Raw genomic sequence first — 12,715 nt, 5'->3', positions numbered from 1 at the left:
CGCTATCACGAGATAATTGGGAGGCTTCTGTAAACCACCCAAGGAAAAGAACAAAGTGTCTTCTGAACAACATCTACTGTCACTTTTTCGGCGGTTAGTACCTGGCACTTGCCTCTTTTTCCAAATGACACCACATCGAATTCTAAGAACAACGCCAGGAAGCAGGCATTATTCATAGCCTCCTTTGCAGACCTGACTCGTCCCCAGGTTACTTCTCCCGCCCACAGTACCGGTGACACGGCTGTAACTGACCGGGTCTGTCCCGCTCCAGAGCAGGGCTGCCCAGCACACTCTCCGCCCGCGCTTTCTGGCCCGCTCACGGCCAGCGTGACCACCGCGCCTTCCCTCCCACTGTCCGCCCCGGCGTCCCCCCGTCAAATGCAGGCGGGGCCGGGCTTTCCATCCTCACACGCACCGTCCCCGCTCCTAACGGGTCTCAGCGCCACCTGCCCCCGAGACCACAAGGCCCGAACCGGGATCGCCCCACCCACCTTCCCAGGGCCGACGTCCAGGCCAGACCCGGGCACTGCAGTCCCGCCTGGACCAGAAGGCCCGAGACGTACCACTTCCGCCCCCGCCACGAGAACGCCGCTCTCAGCAAAGCTCCGGGCCACGCGAAGTTCCCGTCTCCACCGTGCAGATCCCGCACCTGCGAGGGCCGAAGCTCCAGGCTCTTCACACCACGAGGCCTGCGAGGGCGGAAGAGATGAGGCGGGGCCTATGTTGCACAGGCGCAGAGGAAGCCCCAGAAACCAGGAGGGCTGTGGAGGGAGAAAGACTACATTTCCCGTCGCTCCCCGCGCCCTGGGGTGTCTTGAACAGAGCAATCCATTTATTGCAGCAGAGTAGAAATACGGGAGAAATGCTTGTTCCGTGGTCCTGGGTTCTCCGAGACCCCGGATTGGGTGTTTCTCCGCACTGTGGTTCTTGAACTATCTCCATACCTGGCCTATGTGGGTGTACCAAGGCAAGCAGGTAAAGGTCATGACTGATACCAGATTCTCCAGATTGGTAGATCCTGATAGTCCCGAGAAAATATCCTCCTAATGGAATAGAATTTTCCGTCTCTGCATTAATTAACCTACTTGGCATCAAGGGGGCGTCCTTTGTGAAAGACAAATAGCGTATTTTCTCAAAAGTGAGTTCACTGGTTTAGTCATAATGGGACAGACTTCTTTTTCATTTACTGCAATTTTGAAACCAAGTAGGACGCTACAGGGCTCTTCTGGATACAAAAGCCCTTCCCTGTCCCTTGCATCTTTGTAGGAAAAAGGTTTCAGCTCCTAGACCATCGCTGAGTTCCAAAGGACAGATTCAAACAGTTACTAACCAGGGAACGGAGGGAGTGCAGAAGCAAAGAGAAGCAGTCAAGAAACAATACCGCAGCTATAAAACAGGGACCTGGTTCCTCTTCAAGGGATTATACATAAAATATCTTTGAGTTTTGCTGCAGGATCTAAAGCCCCCTCTCTGCAGGAGGATGGTAACTTCAGGTTGAGCACAATATTCCTGAAGAGCACCCAGTCACCTCATCACCAACCAAAGTAGATACCATGCAGGCTCCGACCCCAAATATGCCTATAAAACTCTTTCCTCAAAATCATCTAGGAGTTCAGGTCTTTTGAGCATGAGCCACCTGTTCATTCTCCTTGCTCGACCACTGCAGTAAATCTTTACCTGCTCCAAACATCAATGTTTTGGTCTGTTTGGCCTTACTGTGCATCAGGTACATGAACTTGCATTTGGCAATGATTTTCTAGGTAAAAATGCCTGACCTTCTAACACTAAATCTAAATATGACAGTATAATGCACTGATAGCCCAACCATGTTTGTTTTATGCAAATTAGATGGCCCTCCTCATGACATAGGCCTAGCAAAATACTCAATATACTTTGCAAGTATTTTTTTCATACACCACCAATTCTGACCTGAGCAAGGCTGTTGAAAAATCATTATTCTTTCAACATTTTATGGAGTATTTCCTGTGTTCTTTAATGTATATAAATATATTTGAACATTTTGTTTTAAATTATACAAAAACACAAGATCAGTTTCATCAAAAGAGTAGTGCTTGATGGGATAATTGGAGGAAGTTCCCACTCTCCATCTCCTTCCCAAATATAACCAATGTTAATTAGCCTCAACTTTATTCAGTGCAGTACACCACACAAATACATTTTTCAGATACAAGCTTTCCTTTTTTCTACTTATTTACAGCTTATTTTGACCCTTAATTAAAATGTAATCATATCATCAGGTCAAACTATTTAGAACTACATTGCTGGGCTGCACCCTGCATGCCTGCAAGAAAAGATATCTTTACAAAAGTGAAATAGTGACATTATCCTGTCTGCCACTAATATAATCCTGCCCACTATATATCCTCTCTCTTCTTTAACTCTCTTATGCAGGTTAATACTTTTCTTCATATAGACTTACATATAGGTAAACATTTATTAAGTTCTTTCAATTTGAATCCTATTACAGTAAATAAAACACTCTCACATATGGTATAACAAGTATTTATTTGCACATAGGAGAGATGCTTGTTTTGATATATTAACAATATTTTCTCCTTCATCCTCTAATTTATTTTTTAACTAATTTTAATATTAATAGTCTTGGATTTTCATGCACAAAATGACAAGTTACTCATTTTCAATTTTATCATAATTTGTCCTCTATTATGGGCTGAATTGTACCCATCTTCCAAATTAATATGTTGAAGCCCTAAGCCTGAGTACCCTACTATGTAACTATATTCAGAGTTAGGGCCTTCAGAGAAGTAATTAAGTTAAAATGAGGCTGTTAAGGTAAGCTCTAATCCAATCCAACTGGTGTTCTTATAAGAAGCTTTGGATACACAAGGAATGCATACCTACAGAAGAAAGACCATATGAAGACACAATAAGAGGGCAACACTAAAAAAGTCCCAGAGATCTAAAGCACAATATAGTGAATACAAACAACAATATTGTATTGTAATCGTCAAACTTGCTAAGAGACTAGATCTTAATTATTCCAATCACCAAAAAAAAAAAAAAAAGATAATCATGTAACATGATCAAGGTGCTGATTGTCCCTACAACAGCAATCATACTACAATACATAAACCTATCAAATCAACATGTTTTACAACTTAAATTTACATAATGTTATATGTCAAATATATTTCAATTTAAAAAAGGAGACAACCACCTGCAAGCCAAGGAGAGATTCCACAGAAGACACCAAAATTAAGGACACCTTGATTATGAACTTCTAGACTCTCTAACTGTAAGAAAATATATTTCTGTTGCTTGAGCCCTTAGTCTGCACCATTTTGTTATGGCAGACCTAGCAAACTAATACACTTCTCTAATGAATTAAAAGTAATAAGCACAAAAAGGCTGGTGGAGCTTTATTAAATAAGTCATAATTGAATTTAAGTAAAGATTACTAACGGAGATAAAGTACATATACATCTCATCTCATATATTATATATATTATATATATTATATATGAAATATCTTTTCTGTGTATTCATAAAACCTGCTGTGTGACACCTATTATTCTAGATGCTGTGTTGACAGTAGGGAAAAAGAAATAAAAATCCCTTTACTCTGCTCTTGGTTTTCTGTTCAGGATTAGTCTATTAGTTGGAGTCACAGCAAGCGAGCAAGAGAGTATGGCACTAACCTGGGAGAAAGTCCTGACCAAATTGGTGCTGCTCCCTTAGGTTGAGGTGCTTGGTCATGGCTGGCCCTTTGTTCAGGACAAGATAGTCCAAAGAAGAGCCTTGCTCTCATCTCACTTAACAAACCTTAATGGCAAAACACAAAAAGATCAAACCGTTTACAAATAACATAAATACATCTCAGAACCAAGCTCAAGAATATTTTTTTGACTACAAAATATCCACCACCCAACGAGTCTCTAATCCAATTAAAAATGATCAGATTTGTAAAGATTCAAGAAAATGGGATCCATGCTGAGCAAAATAAACCAATTAAAATTGTTGCTAATCATATACGGGTGTTAGAATTAGGAGAAGGGTTTTAAAACAGTTATTGTCACTGTATTCTGTACATTCAAAAAGTTAAGTAGAGGCATGGGAGATAAAAGATTCAAACTGAACTTCTAGATGTAGATGAAAACTACAATGCTTGATATAAAAATACAGTTGATGGGATCAACAGCACATTATGAATTTCTAGGGAAAAGACATAAGAAAAAAAAAGAGAAAAAAATTAACAATAAACAGCAAATGGTAGAAAAACTTCAAGTGACCAGGTAAATATGCACTTGGAGTTCCTGTAGGAGTGTGAGGGATATGGGAGAGAAAATTTAGAGAAATAATGCTTGAAAACTTTTCAAACTGTAAATCCATACATCCATGAAGTTTCTGTCAAGCATAAGAAACATAAAGCTACACCAAAGTATATCATAATCAAATTGCTCAAAACCAGTGATAAATATAAAATATTAAAAGCAGCAGGAGGCTCCCCTGGTGGCACAGCGGTTAAGAATCCACCTGCCAATGCAGGGGACATGGGCTTGATCCCCAGTCCAGGAAGATCCCACATGCCGCGGAGCAACTAAGCCTGTGTGCCACAACTACTGAGCCTGCGCTGTAGAGCCCGTGAGCCACAACTACTGAGCCCACAGTGCTGCAGCTACTGAAGCCCATGTGCCTAGGGCCTGTGCTCTGCAGCAAAAGAAGCCACCACAGCGAGAAGCCTGTGCACCGCAATGAAGAGTAGCCCCTCCTTGCCACAGTTAGAGAAAGGCCGTGCACAGCCACAAAGACCCAACGCAGCCAAAAATAAATAAAATAAAATAAATTAATTTTTAAAAAAAGCTTTAAAAAATAAAAGCAGCTGGAGAAAAAAATAATCTGTACAAGGAAGCTAAGATAAAGATGACAAATTTCTTGTCAGAAACAAAGCAAGAAGAAAAAAGAAAGAAAGGAAGGGACTAAAAAAAAACCTGTCAACTTGGCAGTTGGGGAGAACAGCAAAATCTTTCAAAATGATGAAAAAATAAAGTTTTTTAAAAATACCTCTTGGGGCTTCCCTGGTGGCGCAGTGGTTGAGAATCTGCCTGCCAATGCAGGGGACACGGGTTCGAGCACTGGTCTGGGAGGATCCCACATGCTGCAGAGAAACTAGGTCCGTGAGCCACAACTACTGAGCCTGCGCGTCTGGAGCCTGTGCTCCTCAACAAGAGAGGCTGTGATAGTGAGAGGCCTGCGCACCGCGATGAAGAGTGGCCCCCGCTTGCCACAACTAGAGAAAGCCCTCACACAGAAACGAAGACCCAACACAGCCATAAATAAATAAATAAAATTTAAAAAAAATACCTCTTGATTTTATTTTTTAAAGAATTTGTGTTTCATTTGTATTTGCTTTTTGAATTTAATCACAGCTACTCTCAGGGGCCCTTTTTCCTGAAAATTATTAGTTAGAAAGTAGGGTGAAACCAAATCACAGATTAGACATCCCTCTGTAAAAAATAACAATTAAAATAATCATTTTATCTGAGTATTCTGACAAACTTCAGGGAAAGAACCTGACATAGGATTTAGTCACCTCCATATATCTGTACAACCACTCAAGACTATAAGAGTGTTGCACCCTCAGGGAGCTTTCAAGGAAAAGAAGGGGGTAACCTAAACTAGAATTATCAGGGCAGAACCTAAATTTCAAAATAGGTCCATATAACCCCATATTCTTTTCATCCTGATCATTATGCAGGAGGTGCGTGGAGGAAATTAATCCTTTCTGAAGAGAGCTGAATTCAGTGACCAAACTGCTTTACTAAGGTTAATTTTTTAAGACCTGCAGATCTTAGATTTGCATTCTCTGGAGAACTAGATTATTGGTGGACCCATATAATAAATTACATAGCTCCAAGGAGAAGCTAGAGTGAGACTCATTACAAAATTAGTTATTTAAAACATCAAGTTATTTAAAACATCAAGTGTACCTATGTATGCATTATGTGAGTCCCAGATGAAGAAGAGAGAAAAGAGCAGAGAGATTACTTGAAGGATGAGGGCCAAAAATCTCCCAAATTAGAGAAAAGGAGGTATGTACAAATTCAAGAAACTCGATCATCTACCAAGAGGATAAACCCAAAGAGGCCCACACTGAGATACATTAAAATTAAACTGTTGAAAGACAAAGAAAAAGAGAGAATCTTGAAAGTAGTAGGAAAAAAGTGACTTGTCACGAACAAGGTATCCATCCTCATTAAGATTATCAACCAATTTCTCAGCAGAAATCTTGGAGGCCAGAAGGCATTGGATGCTATATAGAAAGTATTGAAAGGGGAAAAAAATCTTATCAACTGATAATTTTATATCTAATTGAGAGTTTTATATCCAGAAAAAAATGTCTTTATAAATGTGTAAGATATTAACATATTCCCTGTTAAACAAAAGCTGAGGGAACTCATGATCACTACACTACCCTAAAAAATGTTGATGGGACTCCTCCAGATTATAATGAAAGGACACTAGGGAGTAATTTGAAACCATATGAACATGTAACAATCTCCAGTAAAGGTATACCCATGAGAAAATTTTTAAAAATTATAATTTTGTTTATAACTTTACTTTTTATTTTCTACAGGATTTAAAAAAAAATGCATGAATGTCATTATAAAACTGTGCTAATGAGTACAGAAAATATAAAGATGTAACTTATGACATCAGTAACATAAAGTGCAGGGAGATGGAATTATAAAGGGGTAGCTTTGTGTGCAGTTACATTTATATTGTTTCAATTCAAAATAGAGAACTATAACTTTAGGGTGTTATATGTAACCCTTATGGTAGCCACAAAGAAAATATCTGTAAAAGGAGTTAGAAGGCAGCTGACACATGTGACTACAAATAATTAACTAAACACAAGGGAAGGTAGTCATGGACAAAATGAGTTACCACAAAAAGCCGTAAGAATTACAGAAAACAAATAATTACTTTATTTATGGAAAAATAACAAAAGAATTATTTCTTAACAGTAATTAAATATAAGTGGATTAAAATTCTGAAGCACAAGGCATAGTTTTGCACAGCTGATGGTTACAAAAAGGATATACTATATACAGCAGACTCACTTTAGATCTAAGGACACACATAAGTTAAAAGTGAAAGGATGGAAAAGATATCCTATGCAAATAGTAACCAAAAGAGCTGCATGGCTATATATTAATATCAGACAAAATAGATGTTAAATCTAAAACTGGTAAAAGAGAAAAATAAGAACATTATGTATCGGTAAAAGAAATATTTCACTGAGAATATATAATAACTATAGGTATGTACACAACAAACCTCAGAGCTCCAAAGTATACAAGGCAAGTGTCGACAAAATTGAAGGGAGATATAGACACGTCCACAGTTAGAGAGCAAGATTTCAATATCCCATATTCAATAGTAGAACAACCAGCCCAAGGATCAATAAGGAAATAGAAAATTTGAACAACAATATAAAACAATTAGACCTAAAAGATATATAGAGAACACTCCACCCAGAAAGCCCAGAACACACACTTTTCTTCAAGTGCATATTGAACATTTTGTATGATACATCATATGTTAGCTTACAAAAAGAACCCCCCCCCCAAAAAGCGAAGAAAGCCTTTGTGAACTATAGGAAACCATTACAAGTAATAATCTATGCATAACTGTGGTCCCAGAGGATGAGACAAAGAAAGGGGTAGAAAGTATATTTAAGGAAATAATGGCTGAGAACTTTCCATCTCTGCAGAGAGATTTGGACATCCAGGTTTACAAAGCTTGTAAGTCCCCAAACAGATCCAACCCAGAGGGATCTTTTCCAACAAGCATTGTGATAAAACTGCCTAAAATCAAAGGTAAAGAGAAAGTTTTAAAAGCAACAAGGGAAAAAAAAGCATCACATGCAGTGGAAACCACCCCCCCCCCATAAAACTATCAGCAGATACCTCAAAATAAACTTTGCAGGGTATGAGAGAGTGGGATGATAAATTCAACATGCTGAAAGAAAAAAAGATCAACCAAAAATAGTTTACCTGAAAAGTTGTCTTTCAGAAATGGAGTGATAAAGACTCTCAGACAAGAAAAATCTGATGGAGTTCACAACTGGCAGACCTACACTGCTTACACTGCCAAAGGGAGTTCCTCAGGGTTAAATGAAAAAACACTAAGAACATTAAAACAAAAAATACAAAACACATTGGTAAGGCAAGTATATAGTGAAATAGGATTACAACAATGCATAAATATGATGGTGTGTTAATTAATCATACAAATGTTAAAGGACAGAAGCATTAAAAATAACTACACTTACACACTAATTTGCTATAGATAAACAATATAAAAATACATAAACTGTGACCTCAAATCATAAACTGTTGGGGGAAGGGAGTAAAAGGGTAGAATTTTGTATGTGAATAGTTAGGTTGTTGCAGCCTAAAATAGACTGTTACATGTATAAGATGTTCATGGCTTATCAGCTTCACAGTCGCCACAAAGCAAAGACCTACAGTAGATACACAAGAGAAAAAGGAAAGAAAACCAAACATTCCTCTACAGGAAATCATCAGTTCACAAAGAAAGACATCAAGAGACAAGAAAAGGAACAGGAAGACTACAAAACAGCCAGAAAAAATTAACAAGATGTCATTAGTAAGTTCTTACATATAAATAAATACTCTAAATGTAAATAGATTAACATTTCCAATTAAAGGACAGAGTGATTGAACGAATTTTTAAAAAGACTAACTGTATTCCACCTAAAGAGATTTTTTTTTCAGCTTTCATGACAAATAAAAATGAGGAGATGGAAAAAAATATATTCCATAAAAATGAAAACCAAAAATGAGCAAGGGTAGGCAGTCGCGGGCAGCCATCTCCCTTCGATGGCGGCGGAGCAGGGCCGGCTGCTGCCGCGGCCAGAAAGACGGCAGTGGTGGAGATAGTGGTAGGTGTAGCGGGGGCCTGTGGCCGGGAGCCATCCTCGGGCCCAGGCACCATGAGCCAAGGCTCACCCCCCGCCAAACGGGAGAGCAGCGAGCCCGCGAAGCAAAGGTCCCCAACACTAAGCAGCTTTATCCGGGCTGTGGTAAAGGCTGTGCATCGACTTGACCTCATCCTTTGCAACAAAACCGCTTATCAAGAAGTGTTCAAACCAGAGAACATTAGCCCGAGGAGCAAGCTGCGTGACCTCTGCGTCAAGCACCCGGTGGACTATGGGAGGAAGGCTAAGGAGCTGCTGTGGAGAAAGGTATGCTACGAAGTTATCCAGCTCATCAAGTCTAACCAAAAGCATATCCACAGCCGGAGCACCTTAGAATGTGCCTACAGGACACACCTGGTCGCTGGGATTGGCTTCTACCAGCATCTCCTTCTCTATATCCAGTCCCACTACCAGCTAGAACTGCAATGCTGCGTCGACTGGACCCATGTCACCAACCCCCTCATAGGATGCAGGAAGCCAGTGTCTGCCTCAGAGAAGTAGATGTATTGAGCACAGACGGCATGCCACCAATGGCTAGTGTACCTGGGGGATTTGTCATGATATCAGAATGAATTAGCTGGCATAAACTCTGAGCTGCTAGCTGAGAGATTTTACTACCAAGCCCTGTCAGTGGCTCCCCAGATTGGAACGCCTTCATCCAGCTGGGCACCCTTGCAGGCAGCAAGTACTATAATGTGGAAGCCATGTATTGCTACCTGTGCTGCATCTAGTCGGAAGTGTCCTTTGAGGGGGCCTATGGGAATCTCAAGCGGCTGTGTGACAAGGCAGCCAAAATGTACCACAGCTGAAGAAGTGCGAGACTAGGAAACGCTCTCCCAACAAGAAGCGATGTAAAGATATAAGAGGTTGCTGGTGAACTTTATGTGTCTGCAAAGCCTCCTGCAGCCCAAAAGTAGCTCCCTGGACTCAAAGCTGATGTCACTTTGCCAGTCAGTCCTGAAGGACTTCAGCCTCTGTCTCTTCTACCTGCCCTCCCCACCCAACCTCAGCCTGGCCAGTGAGGATGAGAGTGGATATGATTTCCTCCCAGACCTTCTCATCTTTCAAATGGTCGTCATCTGCCTCATGTGTGTGCACAGCTTGAAGAGAGCAGATCCAAGCAGTAGAGTGCAGCTATTGCCTTCACCCTGGCCCTCTTCTCCCACCTCGTCAGTCATGTCCACATAGGGCGGCAAGCTGAGCTGGAAGAGGGCGAGACTCCTGTCCCGGCATTCCAGAGCGATGGCACATATGAACCAGAGTCCAAGGGACCCTTGGAGAAGGAGGGTCTTGAGCCTCTTCCTGCAGCACCTCAAGAGGGCGAAGCCAGAAAGAACCAGAAGTTCTCCCACCTCTCCTGCCTCTACCGCCCACCCACAGCTGGTGATGACAGTGACATGAGTGAAGGCATTGACTAGGACTTGAGCCATGACTCAGTCCAGGCCAGCAAGGGCTTGGACAGTGGCTCTGACAGGAGTCTTGAAGGTGGGGGAACGGCCTTTGATGCCAAGACAGATTCAGAAATGAAGAGCCAAGAGTCCAGATCAGACCTGGAAGATAAGGAGGATGAGGAAGGGACATGGTCCCCAGCCCTGGAGCCACCTTGGGCCAGGTCAGAGGCTCCTGAATCCTTCAGTGGCCCACTGGACCCCAGCAAGGCCAGCATTGCCAGCAATCTACAAGCGATGTCCACCCAGATGTTGCAGACTAAACGCTGCTTCCAACTGGCCCCCACCTTCAGCAACCTGCTCCTCCAGCCCACCACCAAAGCTCCCACATTGGCCAGCCCCAGGCCCTGTGTCAGAGGGGATGTGGACAAGCCCTCAGAGCCAGCCTCTGAAGAGGGCTGTGAGTCGGAGGGAAGTGAGTCCAACAGTGGGCGCGCCTGTTGGAATGAGCGCAGCATCCAGGAGAAGCTGCAAGTCCTCATGGCCAAAGGCCAGCTTCCTGCTGTGAAAGTCTTCCTGGACTGGCTGCAAACCAACCGCAGCCTCATCATTGTATGTGCGTAGAGCTCTCTAAGTCTGTGGAACTGCCTGTCTGTGTTGCTGAATCTGTTGCCAGCTGCTGGAGAACTCCAAGAGTCTGGCCTGGTCCTGTGTCCCAAGGTCCAGGATCTTCTTGAAGGTTGTGAACTGCCTGACCTCCCGTCTAGCCTGCTGCTCCCAGAGGACATGGCACTTCACAATCTGCCTCCCCTCCAGGCTGCCCACAGATTCTTTAACTTTGACACGGATCAGCTCTTGCTCAGTAGCTTAGAGGAGACAGTCGTGCACATCTGCTGCATCCACAGCTTTGGCCACTTCATTGCCCGCCTGCATGGCAGCATCCTACCGTTCAACCCAGAGGTCAGCATCTTTGTCAGCATCTCCCAGTCTGAGCAAGAGAGCCTGCTGCAGCAGGCCCGGGCCCAGTTCCTCATGGCACAGGAGGAAGCTCAGCGGAATGGGCTAATGAGAGACATGGCCCAGCTATGACTTCAGCTTGAGGTCTCTCGGCTGGAAGGGAGCCTGCAGCAGCCCAAGGCCCGGTCAGCAATGTCTCCCTTCCTCGTCCCCAACACCCAAGCCCTCTGCCACCACCACCCTATCATCCGCCAGCTGGCCACCAGTGGCCTCTTCATTGTCATCATCCCAATGACAGTGATCGATGGCCTAGATCTGCTGAAGAAGGAAGACCCAGGGGCCCAGGATGGAATCCGATACCTGGAGGCAGAGTTTAAAAAAGGGAACAGGAACATTGGCTGCCAGAAAGAGGTGGGGAAGAGCTTCAAGTGGCATAAGCTGAAGAGGCAGGATGCAGATGCCTGGATGCTCTATAAGATTCTGGACAGCTGCAAACAGCTGACTCTGGCCCAGAGGGCAGGTGAGGAGGACCCGAGTGGCCTGGTGACCATCATCACAGGCCTTCCACTGGACAACCCTAGCACGCTCTCAGGCCCTATGCAGGCAGCCTTGCAGGCCACTGCAAATGCCAGTGTGGATATTAAGAATGTTCTGGACTTCTACAAGCAGTGGAAGGAGATTGGCTGAGACCGACCCCCAGGCCCTGCAGCGGGCTGACTCCACATCTCTCCCGCCCTCCCTGGCAGCCAGGACCACCACCTGTAGTCACCCCACCACACGCAGACTCACTCATTGTACACAGGAAGGAAGCCCAGCTGCACACAGGCTGCAGGAAGGGCCCAGGAGCCAGCTGGGAGGGCGGGGGTCCCCCTGTTTCCAAGATAACGTCAGGAAAGCAAGGAAAGTGCTTGGAGCAGGAGAGGCCTGTGGGCCCCTAGCCAGCCTTCCTGCCTCAGCCCCCCTGCTTTCCCCAGGGGCAGGTGGTAGGCACGGGTGTCTTCGTTTCATTGGAGTAGTTCCTGGACTGCTGGGGGGAAGGGACAGCAGAAGGGGCCCTTCTTCCTCACCCAAGGCATAGGGCGGTTGGTGCCAGGAGTTTGGGCCCTCTGGCCTTGTGGGTAGAGTTGGGTAACACCAGGTGTCTGGGTGGTTCTCTGCAGACCCCTCCTCTCCTCGAGGCCCACCATCCCCCTCTCATCTCCCTTTGCAAAAGCTGGGCAGCTCTGGAGCCTTGGGGACTCTTAAGAAAGAGGGGCCTGGAGCTGCCTGCACCAATAGCAGGGCAGAGCTTAGATCCATCTTGCTGCAGGGGCTGCACATCCACTACCCCACTTCTCGTTTCTATCTCCCTTCATCTGGCTTCCAGTGCAGGGAGCAGGCCCAT

General features: G+C 43.9%; 1 protein-coding gene and 1 pseudogene across 8 annotated transcripts in view; one reads left to right on the top strand and one right to left on the bottom strand.

Moving 5' to 3' along the window:
* The window catches only part of LOC307189602 (uncharacterized protein), a 36,776-nt gene extending 28,630 nt beyond the window's left edge, over positions 1-8,146 (bottom strand). For 3 of the 7 annotated variants that reach the window (XM_079927785.1, XM_079927789.1, XM_079927791.1), the window contains exons 1-3: positions 8,040-8,146; positions 3,681-3,804; positions 564-689 (exon numbers count right to left, since the gene is read on the bottom strand). The gene's annotated coding sequence lies outside the window, so the exon portion shown is untranslated. Of the gene's footprint in view, positions 1-491; positions 701-944; positions 960-3,680; positions 3,805-8,039 lie in introns of those variants that run through there. The other 4 variants (XM_079927786.1, XM_079927790.1, XM_079927788.1 and 1 more) reach the window with 3 other exon arrangements.
* An 855-nt stretch (positions 8,147-9,001) lies between these two features.
* On the top strand, positions 9,002-12,018 carry LOC307188819 (nonsense-mediated mRNA decay factor SMG5-like; annotated as a pseudogene). Its single transcript has one exon. The product of its transcript is annotated as a nonsense-mediated mRNA decay factor SMG5-like (transcript).
* The last annotated feature ends 697 nt before the right edge of the window (positions 12,019-12,715 follow it).

Source organism: Stenella coeruleoalba (assembly GCF_951394435.1).
Source record: "Stenella coeruleoalba genome assembly, chromosome: 7".
NCBI lineage: Eukaryota > Metazoa > Chordata > Mammalia > Artiodactyla > Delphinidae > Stenella > Stenella coeruleoalba.
Note: the sequence above shows the minus strand (reverse complement) of the source record. Positions and strands in the feature narration are given on the sequence as shown.